The following is a 14,774-nucleotide window of genomic DNA, read 5'->3' on the forward strand; positions in this document are numbered from 1 at the left end:
ATTTATAGAAATCTCAAATTATTTTGAATCGCTTAAAAGGGACCCTTGATTGGACCATAAAAAATAAATAAAATTCTTTTGGTTAGATTAAAAATTGTTTGTTGGTTCCAATATTGAATCTAATTATTAGTCTTGGTGTTGCACCCATTGCATTGCCTATCTAACATGCCATGATCTTGATTATATATATTTTTGATATGCATGCCTTAATCTTGATCTTGATTGTTTTGGATAGTTCTGCTTTATGATCATATTTTTTCTAATATCCATATTTTGATGGTTTAATTGGATCCATGGGCCCCTTTGTTTGAAAAAAGGTCCCGGGCAACCCACCCTGTTTGTACACACACCACATGCACGTTTACTGTTTTACTCACTTACACGTCCCATTTAGCCAACGTGGCACTAGTGCGTGGCCCGGTCTCTTCGGAGATGCGACGTCATTCATGAAACCACAACTCCAGTCACGTACCTTAGGGTATATCAAACTGGGGGCATCAATACCGTCTGATCAGGTGATTCTGAGAGATATATTGATGCACCCAGGCTGGAGCGACCTGAGCCTTTGACCTATTGTAAGCCACACAGTCACATGTCCCGATTGCCAACGTAGTACTAGTACGTGGTCGGTCCCCTCGTGGGATGCCAACCATTTATGAAAGCTACAACTCTTGACTCGTACCCGTAGGTATAAAAGATAATCTAAGTATATCAATTGCACTTCTTGGTCAAAACCGGTGCCTAAGCAAGATCTTGCCCCGCTGTACCCTACTGTACGAGGGGGATAGACTACGTCTATTCTAGACGAGAGGTATTTAAGTGGGCCCTTGCTCAGCATTGTGCGCCACCTCTCAACTGGAGATCAAACTGGCTGTTTTTGGCTTCAGAGAAGTGAATTGAGGTTTTAGATTATCACCTATACGGTATATCAAACCAAGTCACCACGTATCGAAAGGTATATAGGTGTGCTTGGGCAAGGGTGGCCAGATAAAAATGCATTGCACGTAGTAAGCTTAGAGTCTAGAAACCTTCCCAGTAGGTCACGACTCGAACTTATCGTGGGGTTCCCGGGTTGTTCATTGATGGAATCTTATGAGACTTGTGATTGATATAAATGTATGTGAATGATGAGATCAGAATGCATGTGAATGATGAAATGGATGTATGTGAATGATGAGATCAAAGTGTATGATTGTCCTCAAGGATAAAAAAATGTATTTTGAAAATCAAAATGGGTGCACCGACCCAATAAAAAATCCATCTCTTGCAAATGACCCAGCCCAACTCGATCCAACAATCCTGATGGACCGGGCCATTTAAATCGAAAATGAAATCAAATTTCAAAGAAGAAAAATAGTTTACAAAGGAAAAGTATTTTCCAAAAGAAGTGTTTTCCAAAAAAGTGTATTTCTCTAAAAAAAAGTTTTCTAAGAAAAAAAGTTTTCCCAAAAATATTTTTCCATAAAAACAAGATTTTCCAAGAGAAGATACTTTCCAAATAAAAAAAACTATTTTCAAAGAAAAAATATTTTTCAGAAGAAAATTTTTTCAAAAGAAAAGAAAAGAAGGAAAAATAATTTGCAAAAGATCTATTTTTGCATGAAAAGTTTTTATGGACCTTGGAAAACTACCAAAAAATGTTGCAAAAATATAATCAGATTTGTGAAATAAAAAATATATTTTCCAATATTTTTCAAGAGTGCAACATAAAATTATTTTTCTTCTGAATAATCATTAAATGGATGAATTGTTTAATGGATTGGTGCACAAAATTCAATAAAATCTCAGGGTTCATTTAAAATGTTATCAAGGGGGTGACACTGAAATTGGTTAAATTCACCTTCAAAGAGGTTAAGGGTTATCATTGTATCTAAGCTCAATCGTCCATCATCTAGCTAAGGTTGTAAATCCGGTCAGTTAGATAAACGTCAATATCAAATCAACAGTCAGAAATGACCTTAAAATTCTCAACATCATCCAGTTGTTCTTTGAAGATCATAGTGCCTCAATCCTGTTGGTTGTAAGCATATCTCAGTCCTCAGTCCTAATCAAGCCCTTGTGGGTAGTTGTATTGAGTTTTCATGAGTTATTTGAGTTAGCTCGAGTCCAATTTTTTCAATGTCATATTTTCTTTAGATCGAGTCTACTCTTTTCCTGTTGAGTCGAGTTAGTTTATTGAGTTTATAGAGGTGTCTGTCGTCCCTTCTGAATTTGATTGAATAAAGAAAAATTTTTAATACCTCAAGCGCATTAAAGAATTAACTAATAATCTAGCTTCAAGGATATATTTTTCTCCTGAACAAGAAAGATAAGAGTCGGACTCAAGAAAGCAAAAGTCATTGACCTCGGAACAGAAATAAATTCCTAAAGAGATTCAAATAGAAACCATCTTATCTCTAGAGGAACACAAGGGGATAATGAATTTTCTCAGAAATTTCAAAAGACTTGATCGTGTGATCATATGAGGGTATGTTAGGTACAAGCTTGGGTGTTATTCAACACGGAATAGATACTCGTCTATATCGATGGAATCAAAGAAGATGTTATAAAATATATCAGCACTATCCTTACTACATCTTGAGTTGTAAATCACATATTATCAATCGATATGGGGATACCTTTTGAACTGATCTCTAATAATGGGTCGTACTTCAAAGCTTAGATCATTACTCCGTGTTCAAAGTTGAAGATCCGGAATCACAAATCATCCTCCTACCGTCTTCAGATCAATGGAACGGTTGAAGCGGTTAGTAAGAGTATCAAGACTATCATCAGGAAAATGAGTCAATAACATCGAGATTGGTCAGAAAAATTATCATTCACGCTGTGGACATATCGAACCCTAATTCGATCCTCTATTGGAGCTACTCCCTACTCTTTAGTGTATGGCATGGAAGCAGTCTTGCCAGTTGAAATGGAAATTCCGTCTCTCAGGATCTTGTTGGAAAATCATTTGGTTCGTCAGCAGTATGAAGAATTAAACTTGATCGAAGAAAACGAGTTAAAGCCCTGTACCACGTGCAAGCTTATCTAAGAAGAGTCACCTGTGCATTTGACAAGAAGGTCAAAGCTCATCATTTACAAGTCAAAGATTTAACTATCAGACTTCAAAGAAAATTGAACATTCCTCATCGACTATAGGAGAAAGTCTAAATTGGAGAAATTCATTCATTAAGGAAATACTGTCTGGAAAAGTCGTCAGACTTCAAGATCATGATGGAATTGAATTACCAGAACCAACCAACCTTGACTAAATCAAACGGTACTACATTTAAGGAGGCCATCTTTGCCGAATCAATCCTCATATTACCCAGTTACCCAGTTCAATATATCATTTCTCAACCCTTTTGTAGTATTTTCAAAAAAAAAAATTATGCCTTTTTCTTTCTCAACCCGTTCACCTAACCTAGGGGAGGAAAAATTCGAACTACGTCTTGGTCTGATCCTAAAATTCTGGGGTACGTAGGCAACCTGAGAAGTTACTTCAGGCCCGACCACATCAAAATAAAAAAAATCTATTTCCCCACACAAAAAAATCAAAAAATAAAAAAAAAAAAAAAATTCAAAAGAGAAAGAAATATCATCCAAAATGGGGAAGAAAATTCAAGAAAAAAGTTTAAATGAAATGCCACACAAGGGGCATTTGGGTTTTTGAGCCTCAAAATCCCTTTCTTTTTATACCCAGTCCTAAGCCTACCTATAAAAGTCCTCCTAAGTACCGTGCGAAAAGTCAAGGAAGATAGCAAAGCATAATCAGGCAGCAACTCCAGAAGTTCAGAGACAAAAAAAATAAAAATAAGATAAAAAATGATGAAGCCTGCTAAGTTGAAAACCCGAAAAGGGCGACTTAGGCAAAAATTAAGGCAAGCTCGCAAGGTTGAAAATCTGAAAGGACAACTTTGGCAACAATCAGAGCCAAGAAGAAAAAAAAGCTCGCTAGATCGAAAACCTGAAAAGGCGATCTAGGCAAAAGCTAAAGCAAGCTCGCTAGATTGAAAACTTGAAAAGGCGATCTAGGTAAAAGTTAGAGCAACAAAGAAAAATAGAAAAAGATCCCAAGCTGAGAGCGGTCCGAGCTGAAACATTAGAAGTCTGAATAACCAAGTTCAATACTTAGCTTAAGCCAAGCATAGACTCAGAAGCCACAAGTATCTTGTCTATGATCGATTTGAAAATGTTTACTTCCCCAAGTGAACCAAGGGAGATAAAGGTGAATTCTATGATGAGTCTTGAAAGGAAATAATTTTGTACTCTTGAGCCTGACTCAAAACCTTCAATAAAATTAATCAAAATTAAAAGTTGAGTCTTTATTGCGCTTGTGGTAATCAATTATTTCAACCTTCATACAAGGGGCATTTTCTTTCTTTTTTTAATGTAACTTTTCCCCCTTATACTAGGGGCATTTTTTTATGATGTGTTCAATTATTTTCGAGGCCATGGTCCTTGTCAAACTAGATGCATTTTGCTTTTGAGCAGTGTTAATCTTAAGAGATAATGACAACCCCAAATTTAAGGTAACCCTCTTGATAACAGTTTTTCAAAAAACTCTTGAGGTTCGAAAGAAATACAAATTCAGGTTTTAAAATTTTTTGATAAATCCTTGAGGTTCAAACAAAAGTATTTCGGATCTCACATAAGAGATATAACATTCTTTCAGTCTCCAGATTCTTTTCCAGATTCAATCATTCTTGGAATCAATCATTTCTCCTCCAGATTCATTATCTTCCAGATTTATTCGTTCTCCGGTTTGTTCTAATCGGTTTTCTCCAAATTCGTTCATTCTTTCCCAAAATTCATTCATCCCTCTACCAGTTTTGCTCAGTTTCCGCCAAGGGTTATCTTGGATTTTGCTCAGTTGCCGCCAAGGGTTAACTTGGATTTTGCTCAGTTTCCGCCAAGGGTTATCTTGGATTTTGCTCAGTTACCGCCAAGGGTTATCTTGGATTTTGCTCAGTTGCCGCCAAGGGTTATCTTGGATTTTGCACAGTTTCCGCCAAGGGTTATCTTGGATTTTGCTCAGTTGCCGCCAAGGGTTATCTTTGATTTTACTCAGTTTCCGCCAAGGGTTATCTTGGATTTTGCTCAGTTGCCGTCAAGGGTTATCTTGGATTTTGCTCAGTTTTCGCCAAGGGTTAACTTAGATTTTGCTCAGTTTCCGCCAAGGGTCATCTTGGATTTTGCTCAGTTACCGCCAAGGGTTAACTTGGATTTTGCTCAGTTTTCGTCAAGGGTTATCTTGGATTTTGCTCAGTTGCCGCCAAGGGTTAACTTGGATTTTGCTTAGTTTTCGCCAAGGGTTATCTTGGATTTTGCTCAGTTGCCGCCAAGGGTTAACTTGGATTTTGCTCAGTTTCCGCCAAGGGTTATCTTGGATTTTGCTCAGTTGCCGCCAAGGGTTAACTTGGATTTTGCTCAGTTTCCGCCAAGGGTTATCTTGGATTTTGCTCAGTTGCCGCCAAGGGTTATCTTGGATTTTGCTCAGTTGCCGCCAAGGGTTATCTTGGATTTTGCTCAGTTTCCGCCAAGGGTTATCTTGGATTTTGCTCAGTTGCCGCCAAGGGTTATCTTGGATTTTGCTCAGTTTCCGCCAAGAGTCATCTTGGATTTTGCTCAGTTTCCGTCAAGGGTTAACTTTGATTTTGCTCAGTTACCGCCAAGGGTTAACTTGGATTTTGCTCAGTTTCCGCCAAGGGTTATCTTGGATTTTGCTCAGTTTCCGCCAAGGGTTATCTTGGATTTTGCTCAGTTTCCGCCAAGGGTTAACTTGGATTTTGCTCAGTTTCCGCCAAGGGTTATATTGGATTTTGCTCAGTTGCCGCCAAGGGTTATCTTGGATTTTGCTCACTTTCCGCCAAGGGTTATCTTGGATTTTGCTCAGATGCCGCCAAGGGTTTATCTTGGATTTTGCTCAGTTGCCGCCAAGGGTTAACTTGGATTTTGCTCAGTTTCCGCCAAGGGTTATCTTGGATTTTGCTCAATTGCCGCCAAGGGTTATCTTGGATTTTGCTCAGTTGCCGCCAAGGGTTATCTTGGATTTTGCTCACTTTCCGCCAAGGGTTATCTTGGATTTTGCTCAGTCTCCGCCAAGGGTTATCTTGGATTTTGCTCAGTCTCCGCCAAGGGTTATCTTGAATTTTGCACAGTTGCCGCCAAGGGTTATCTTGGATTTTGCTCAGTCTCCGCCAAGGGTTATCTTGGATTTTGCTCAGTTTCCGCCAAGGGTTATCTTGGATTTTGCTCAGTCTCCGCCAATGGTTATCTTGGATTTTGCTCAGTTGCCGCCAAGGGTTATCTTGGATTTTGCTCAGTCTCCGCCAAGGGTTATCTTGGATTTTGCTCAGATGCCGCCAAGGGTTATCTTGGATTTTGCTCAATTTCCGCCAAGGGTTATCTTGGATTATGCTCAGATACCGCCGAGGGTTTTCTCGGAACGATGCTCAGATGCCGCCGAGGGTTTTCTCGGAATTATGCTCAGATACCGCCAAGGGTTTTCTCGGAACTATGCTCAGATTCCGCAGAGGGTTTTCTCAGAATCAGATGCCGCCGAGGGTTTTCTCGGAATTATGCTCAGATACCGTCGAGGGTTTTCTCGGAACTATGCTTAGATGCCGCCGAGGGTTTTCTCGGAACTATGCTCAGATGCCGCCGAGGGTTTTCTCGAAATTATGCTCAGATACCGCTGAGGGTTTTCTCGGAACTATGCTCAGATTATATTCAAATTTTGCTCAGTTTATATTCAAATTATGCTCAGTTTATACTCAGACTATGCTCAATTTATGCTCAGGTTTTACTCAGTTTCACACAGTGCACACACTTGCACATTTGCACTTTTTAGTCAGGGAGAATTCTCTAAAATTCAAGGATCTGACACCGTCAGTGAGAGTTTGCGCTCAAGGACCTGACAACCTTTTGATTCGGGGAGAGCTTTACCCTCAAGGATCCAAACACCCCGACGAATTGTTAAATCAGGCTGCAAAATGAACTGTCACTAGCTTTGGCATTCAGATATCGCACTATCTACCAAAATAGATTTGTTACCTAGTTTGCTTCAACCCTCTGCTAAAGAGGGGCATCTGTAGACACCCCATTTTTGCACTCGCCTGATTAATCAACTCGTCAATCCGATTGCAATGATTCCCAATAATGGATGTGTATTTCATTGCTTTATTTTGTTACCAGATATGTTTCAGAAATCCGGATGAGGTATCCCGAATTGACAAAACCTTAGAAACCACGCTACGCTAGGAAAATACGACACCAAAAACATAGAAATCATCATCTTGCAAACCAAAAAGAAGCTTCACGATAAAAATCACTAAAAAATTATCAAATTATCAAAATACCCCTAACCTCAAAACAACCCTAGAGCCTACGTTACGATTAGGAAAACTCTCTCGAACACATAAAATAACAAATTGGAACCAAATAAATCATTTCACCAATTTTAACAGAATTTGACAAAATTACGAAAATGCCCCTCATAAAGTTCACAATCATTTCACACAAAAAATTTCATAAATGACACAAACCAACATTCTCATTGAATTCCTTACGAAAAACTGATTCTAAAACATCCTAGAACATCAAAAACTGACTTAAAACGTGAAAAGTCCTCTCCGGGGGCAAGACGGTAATTTCACAATTTTCATGATAAAAAATTTCAAAATTAATAAATAAAATATTAAATAATTAAATTTAAACATTAATGAAATTAATTTAAAATTTTGAACCTAAAAAATCGATTAATCGGACTCTCAGGCAAAATTGTTGAGGGTTCGTAGGATATTTCTTTAAGGACCCCTCCATTTGGGGGTCCAAAGAATTAAAGAAATAATGGAGGGGCCTTCTCCAAAAATTTAAAGTAAATCAAGCAAGCTGAAGTCAAGGTATTAAAGTCAATCAAGTGAAACTGAAGTCAAAATTAAAGTCAATTAAGCAAGACTGAAGTCAAAATATTAAAAGTCAATCAATTAAGACTAAAGTCAAAACATTAAAAAGTCAATCAAATAAGACTAAAAGTCATAATAGATATCTAATTAAATAATAACTCTATCTAATAGAGTTCTAACTAAAAAACAATTCCACCTAAAACAATTTGAATTAAAACATAATTCTACCTAAAACAATTCTAATTAAAACACAATTCTACCTAAAACAAGTCAAACTAAAACACAACTCTAATTAAAAGATCTCTAATTAAACACTAACTCTATCCAAATCAATCCCTAAAAACATCTATAAATAGAGGTGCTCACACCCTATTTTCGTATCAAATCATAAACCCTAAGAGAAGTAGGTCTAGAAGCTCCCCTAGCCCCCATAAACCCTAGTTTTGGAGCCCCAACTCCTTAACTAACATCCCTCCTTCAATTTTAGTCTAGAAAACACCTAAAAGCCTTCTAAAAACACCCCCAAATCCGCAACGAACTTGAAGAGTTCAGATTCAAAAACAAGGAGATACCTTGCCTCGGAGATCCGAAGTCAAATCCGGAAACAGAACGAAGCAAGGGAACACGGTACAAGGAGCTCTTTTTGTCAGATCTGAGGGAACCAAGTCCTTGCCATCGGAAAGGTAAATTTTTATTTTTATTTATTTTTTTTATCTAGGTTTTAGCAATGTAATTTACTCGAGACTTTAGTAGAGACCGGCTTTGGCCGGGCGGGGTTGGTGCCTAACACCTTCCAACCCCGTAACTTGATCCCCGAATTCAGATTTTTTATGGTAGATTAGTTCTTTTTATCCATGTTAGAGTCAGTATGGTTCCTAGACCACAATAACTAGGTGGTGACTCCCAAACCTCAAGGGTCAAAAGCGGATCCGCGCACCCCGCGGATCGAGGGCGCTTTCAGGTAATAAGAGATTTTAGAAACTTTTTTGAGGGCAAACTCTCAGGAAATCAATTTTTCATTATACATTACAAATTACTCCATAAGATTTTATAAAGTCTTGTGGGGGCACCCATCGCCCCCACTGTAAATCCACCCCTGCTTTCATTGAGATTTGCGATTAGAAAATTGATGTTAAGATAATGAATAAATGGCTGGAGAATGCTAGCCTCACTAATCGGTTGAGGCTCTCCATCAACATGATCGTTGGGATGGTTGTCTCCCAGCCCTTGGACAAAGTCTAATACTCCTGAGAAGGTAGGATTTAATCTCGAGAAAATCTACGTTTTTCCTCAAAGCCCAACAATCGAGATTGAGGCTAGAAAAGTAATTTCTCTCTGCCTATGACCTAACTAAGATAGGTTTGCAACTCGGGCGGGTTGGGGATCAACCCTCGCCCAACCCAACCTCGGACATGAAATGCTCAACCCGAACCCTAGCCAAATCGGGTTGATTCATTCATTAATACTACGTAATTCAGTATTGGTTAAGGGTTTATATAAAGATAAAATAATGATGAATGTACGTGGTAAATTATATGTGGCTGATGTGGAAAGTGCATACAAATCACGTATGATTTATCACGTGCATTCATCACGATTCATAAACATAAATGGCGTGTAAAAGAGCTTAAAATTTACACTTATTTTTCCTAAAAATATGTTTCAAAAATTTATATACTTAAAATTACTAGGAAATTTAAAGAGAGAAGAAAAATAATAAGATTAACTAAAACTGTAATGTCCTAAATTTTCAATATGCATATCGAGGAAATAATGTTTTAGTGTTTCTTAATATTCCAATATTTGAGAGAGGACTTTTTGGTACATATTTTCAACAAATAAGCCTTTAAAGTTATCTTCATTTTATAATATGGAATAATTACTTCAGGAACCATCTAATTGCACACCATCCATTACCAATTGCACTCCATCACTTAAAAATTCCCTTTTCACTCCATGGACGATTACATTCGAAAAATGATAGAAAAAATATTGGACTCCTTTTCTTCTTCTTTTTTTCTTCCTTCCCAATCATGCCCACATAAATTATTGTTGGTTCAATTATTTTTATTTAGTCTAATATATTTGGAAACATCACAAATCTCTTCTAATCACCATATATCCGGATTGATAAACCAAGGAAGGGTTAGTTTTGACGATTTTAAAAACATTGTGCGAGGCTTAAGAAACTCATTGGAATTCATGTCGAAACTTTCAGCTAACCAGTGATCACCAAATTCTAGGAGATATGATCGAAGCATAGGCTTTTATCAATTTCTAAACAAAATCTACATATAAATTAAAAAATCAATACCTTCAATCGGTGCCAATGAGAACATGAACAAAACCATTCACAAAAAAATAGAGTGCGAACATAGAAGAAGTCATGGGAAGATGAATAAGCCCCTAAATTATAAGGTTTACCATAGTGAAATGCAATTAGTAGGTTAAATTTGAGGTTTCTTTTTAAAAAAAGAAAAAAAAAACCATTTTTTTTAATGTTAGAGTGCAACCAACCACTAGTGGTGTGCAACTAGTTGATCCCCTTACTTTATTGACCTAGCCAGAGGGACATCTATCTAAATGCACCCTGACTTTAGTGGGTAGCTTAACAACCCAGTTAGTAAAGTCTTTTTTTCTTAATAATACTCACTAGGTCGAGATCAACATTTCAATTATTGAGATTTCATTTAAATCATTGATTTCAATGATTCATGTTCAACATCGATATCAACGATTTACATAATTGTTGAGATCCCGAAATTATAAAATGTCAATGTCGATGATTTGAATAAAGGTCGATCTTGATGAGTTGAATCATTGTTCTCAACGATTGAAAGGGGTGAGGGAGCATTAAAAAAGAAAATGTTTACTTACTAGACAATCAAGTTATTGCCCAAAAGTTAAGGGGTATTCAATAAGAAATCACTTTATCAGCGTTCATTAATATAATTTTTTCTATAATTTATAGTATTCTCTGCACCATATAATTAGATTGCATTTTTACCAATTTAGTAATTTCATTTAAAATAGATCTAATAGGCCATAAACAAGTCTCATTAAGTCAACTTAACCACTTAATTTATGAAACATATTGTTCAAGGGTAAGACTTGGTCATCAAAGAGTTAGCTCCTCATAAATATTTTTATCAAATTTGGTAAGGATTGTAGTAACCTCATTAATGCATTTGTCAATTGCAATGTAGGTTTCATCTAATGAAAGTTTTTTTTTTTTTTTTTATAATCAAAATTGTAGTGAGATGAGTTTAAAAGAAAGACAAAGAAGAGGAGAGAGAGAGAGAAAATAAAAAGTTTGAAAGAGGACCCACTAAAAAAATTAAAGAAGCATGATTCCTGTTCCACAAGGTGTCTGGGGACGACTTTATCTGATATTTTATAAAGGAACCCTTCATTTGGTTCACTTTTATGATGATAGTGCTTATGGTTAGTGCTTCCCTGGTCCCACATGCTATATAAGAATCTTTTACGATGAAGATCTCAAACCGAATTCATATTTACATAATCTCCCTAACCTTACTCTACCAACTTCCTTACAAATCCTCCCTTCACAAGTCATTTATTTTTTTAATGATTAGATTATCTATATTTAAAATGATATATTATCTAATATTGTTGGATAGAAAATGTTCAACATCATTAAAATATTACTTATTATAAAATACAAAAATATCTTTTATTTTCATATATTATAAATTAGAAAATCATGGTAATCCCACATTGTCTGGGTATCATGATTTTGGGCAGTATATAAACTTGGGTAATCATCAATTTTGTGAGAATGAATTAGGCTCATGGGCTTCTTTATGGTATCAGAACTCAACCTCTACTAAGCACAATGATCTTGGTACGTCATTATTCGAAAATGACGCCATCGCCATCATCAGACCTAAATCTTGAGTTTTTTTTTTTTTTTTTTTTTCTCACTTTCCTATTGTTTTAGTTTTTCGATAAAAACCACACCTCCTTACACATCTCTACAAATCTCCCAAGTTCCTATATAATGTCTCACAATCTCTTTTTTTTTCGTATCTAAAATCTCTTTGACCAGAGTTATTTCATTTAAATCATAAAATCCTACATTGTATGTTCTTGGGATAGATCATGACAGACCTAGTCTCGTAAACCACCAGCTCCGACAAATTCAAAAAAAGAGTGAGAGAATAAAGTAAAGAAATAAGATAATTTAGAAACACTCCCCAGATTTTGGTTGAATTTTTGAAATATCCTTTTGTTCTCAAATTGATGATATAATTCTTCACAACAATCTTCTATGAAAACTAATAAAATGACCTAAAAGCCCTCTTCAATCTTTAGCTAGAAATCCATCAACATCAACATCTAGGGTGATTTTTCTTTTTTTTAAACTTTAGCATTTAAACTTAAAGTTCTATCTCCTTAAACCTTCAAACCTTAAGAACAAGTTGGGATTTTTAGGAAGAAAAATTGAATTTTTTTGGCAAGAAATTGAAGACTATGCAATAAAAGGTTAAAAAAAATTAGCCTAAAGAGGGGAGAGTCTGAAAAATGAAGGCTTATGGATAGAAAGCTGAAGATGAGGGTCATGTCATTTAATGTTAGTCTTTCATAAAAGACTCTAGTCACTGAGTAAGCCATAGAAGCATGAGTTATTCCACGTGTCAAAATCCCCTAAACAAAGAAGAGGCTAAGGTTCATTCCAGACCGAATTTATGGATATCATTATGATATGGGTAGCTCTATTTGCACCTACCATTTGATGTAAGTGCACCTTAACTAATTATCACACTTTAAGAAATTCACCTACACTATTAAGTGCACCAACCAAATCAATCTACCCGATTTCTACTTCCTGCCATTTCCCCCCACCCAAATTTACATTCTTCCTTTCCTCTTGTTTTTCACCTTTTATTGTTTATGGTAATGATAAAAAGGTAGAAACATAGGATTTCATTTGACATAATTTTTCCTTCTTCCTTCTTATCCCTTCTTCATTTTCTCTACTTTCGATTTTATCAATTAAAAGAAGTTTGAAAATTTTAGCCATTCCAAGTCGATAGACTAGTGTTGACATGGCTTAAGCCATGTCGGATGGGCCCTATTAACACAAAAAGGTTTCAAGCTTTAATTGTGTTGATAGGGACCATCTGACATGGCCTATTACATGTCGAAATAGGTATTCCAAAATGTTTATTGATCTATCCTTTTCTTTTTTAGCTTATTTTTTCTTCTTGTTCATTTAACTCATCAGTTCATTTTGTTTGTGTTAAAGCAAAATCAAAGATTGAAGTATAAAATCAACAAGAACACACGAAACAATCACACAAGACACAAGATATACGCTGTTCATCAGAATTAACCTACGTCCACGGGCGAAAGTGGCAGTTTCACTATATTAACCAATTGAAGAACAAAGGTACAATCTTCCTCTACCTCCTATATCTCTTTAATAATGTGGCTAGGATTTTTTCTTGTGCAACACGAAAAATAAAATACATATATATCATTACCGAGGGTAAAATTGATAAAGACCTCTAATGGAAAACATTCATTATATTTTGGCCCAGGGGTGTTGCCCCCCACAACTCGACCCCTGTGAACTTAGTAGCGAGGTTGACCCCCCGTCTTTGTCCACAACATAGTCTGCAATCACCAATCAGGAATAAAAGTCATAACTCAACAATTTGTTTGGAGTTCTTTGAGTTCATCATTCGATTTATATTGAAACCATTGAGTTCAATGGTGAATGCATGGAAGAGAGAGAGAGAGGGTTGCAACTTGGGCAAGCTAACTCGAACTCAACCCGATTGATGGGCGAGCCTGGGTTGGGTTATATGGAAAATGATTTGTGCTTAGGCTAGAAAATCTCAACCCGAATTGAATTCAGATTGAGGCTCCGGGCAACCCGACCAAACCCGAACCCGATGCTATATATTTACATGTAAATTTATTTATTTATTTATTTAAAAAAAATATTAGTTTTCTCTTCCTAAATATATTTGTACAATTAAAAAAAATATAATATAAAAATCAATAGATTTGGAGGTTGTGTGCAAATTTATTTACTAGTGATTTTGTGTTTTTTATATTGTATTTATTTTTTAACAAATAAAATTTATGTGTTCAGCAAAATGAATTAGACTTGATCAATGAGTCCAACCCACCCAAAATTATTTAACTTGGACTAACCCAAGCTCAACCCGATTTTAGAAACTCTATCTCGAGTTGAGCTTGGGTTAATGAGCTCTAACCCGATGGTCGGATTGAGTTAAGGGTTTTGGGTGGAGCTTGGGTCAAGATATGAGTGAAAAGCATCTATGGTTCTTTGCACAACGCAATGTAACCAAGCACCAATAAAATTAATTGCATTTGCAAATGATTTTCACCATTCCAAGTCGATAGACTAGTGTTGACATGGCTTAAGCCATATCAGATGGGCCCAATTAACACATAAAGGTTTCAAGCTTTAATTGTGTCGATAGGAACCATCTGACATGACCTATTACATGTCGACATAGGTATTTAAAAAAGTTTATTGATCGGTCGTTTTCTTTTCTAGCTTATTTTCTCTTCTTGTTCATTTAACACATCAGTTCATTTTATTTGTGTTAGAGCAAAGCATTGATTGAAGTATAAAATCAACAAGAACACAAAAAACAACCACACAAGACACAAGATATACGCGGTTTGTCAGAATTGACCTACGTCCACAGGCGAAAGTGGCAATTTCACTATATTAACCAATTGAAGAACAAAGTTACAATCTTTCTCTACCTTTTGTATATCTTTAACGATGTGGCTAGGGTTTTTTTCTTGTGCAACACGAAAAACAAAATACATATATATTACTCCCGAGGGTAAAATTGATAAGGACCTCTAATAGAAAAC

This window comes from Akebia trifoliata, chromosome 9 (genome assembly GCF_017979445.1).
Source record: "Akebia trifoliata isolate Shusen 1 chromosome 9, ASM1797944v1, whole genome shotgun sequence".
NCBI classification, from domain to species: Eukaryota; Viridiplantae; Streptophyta; class Magnoliopsida; order Ranunculales; family Lardizabalaceae; genus Akebia; species Akebia trifoliata.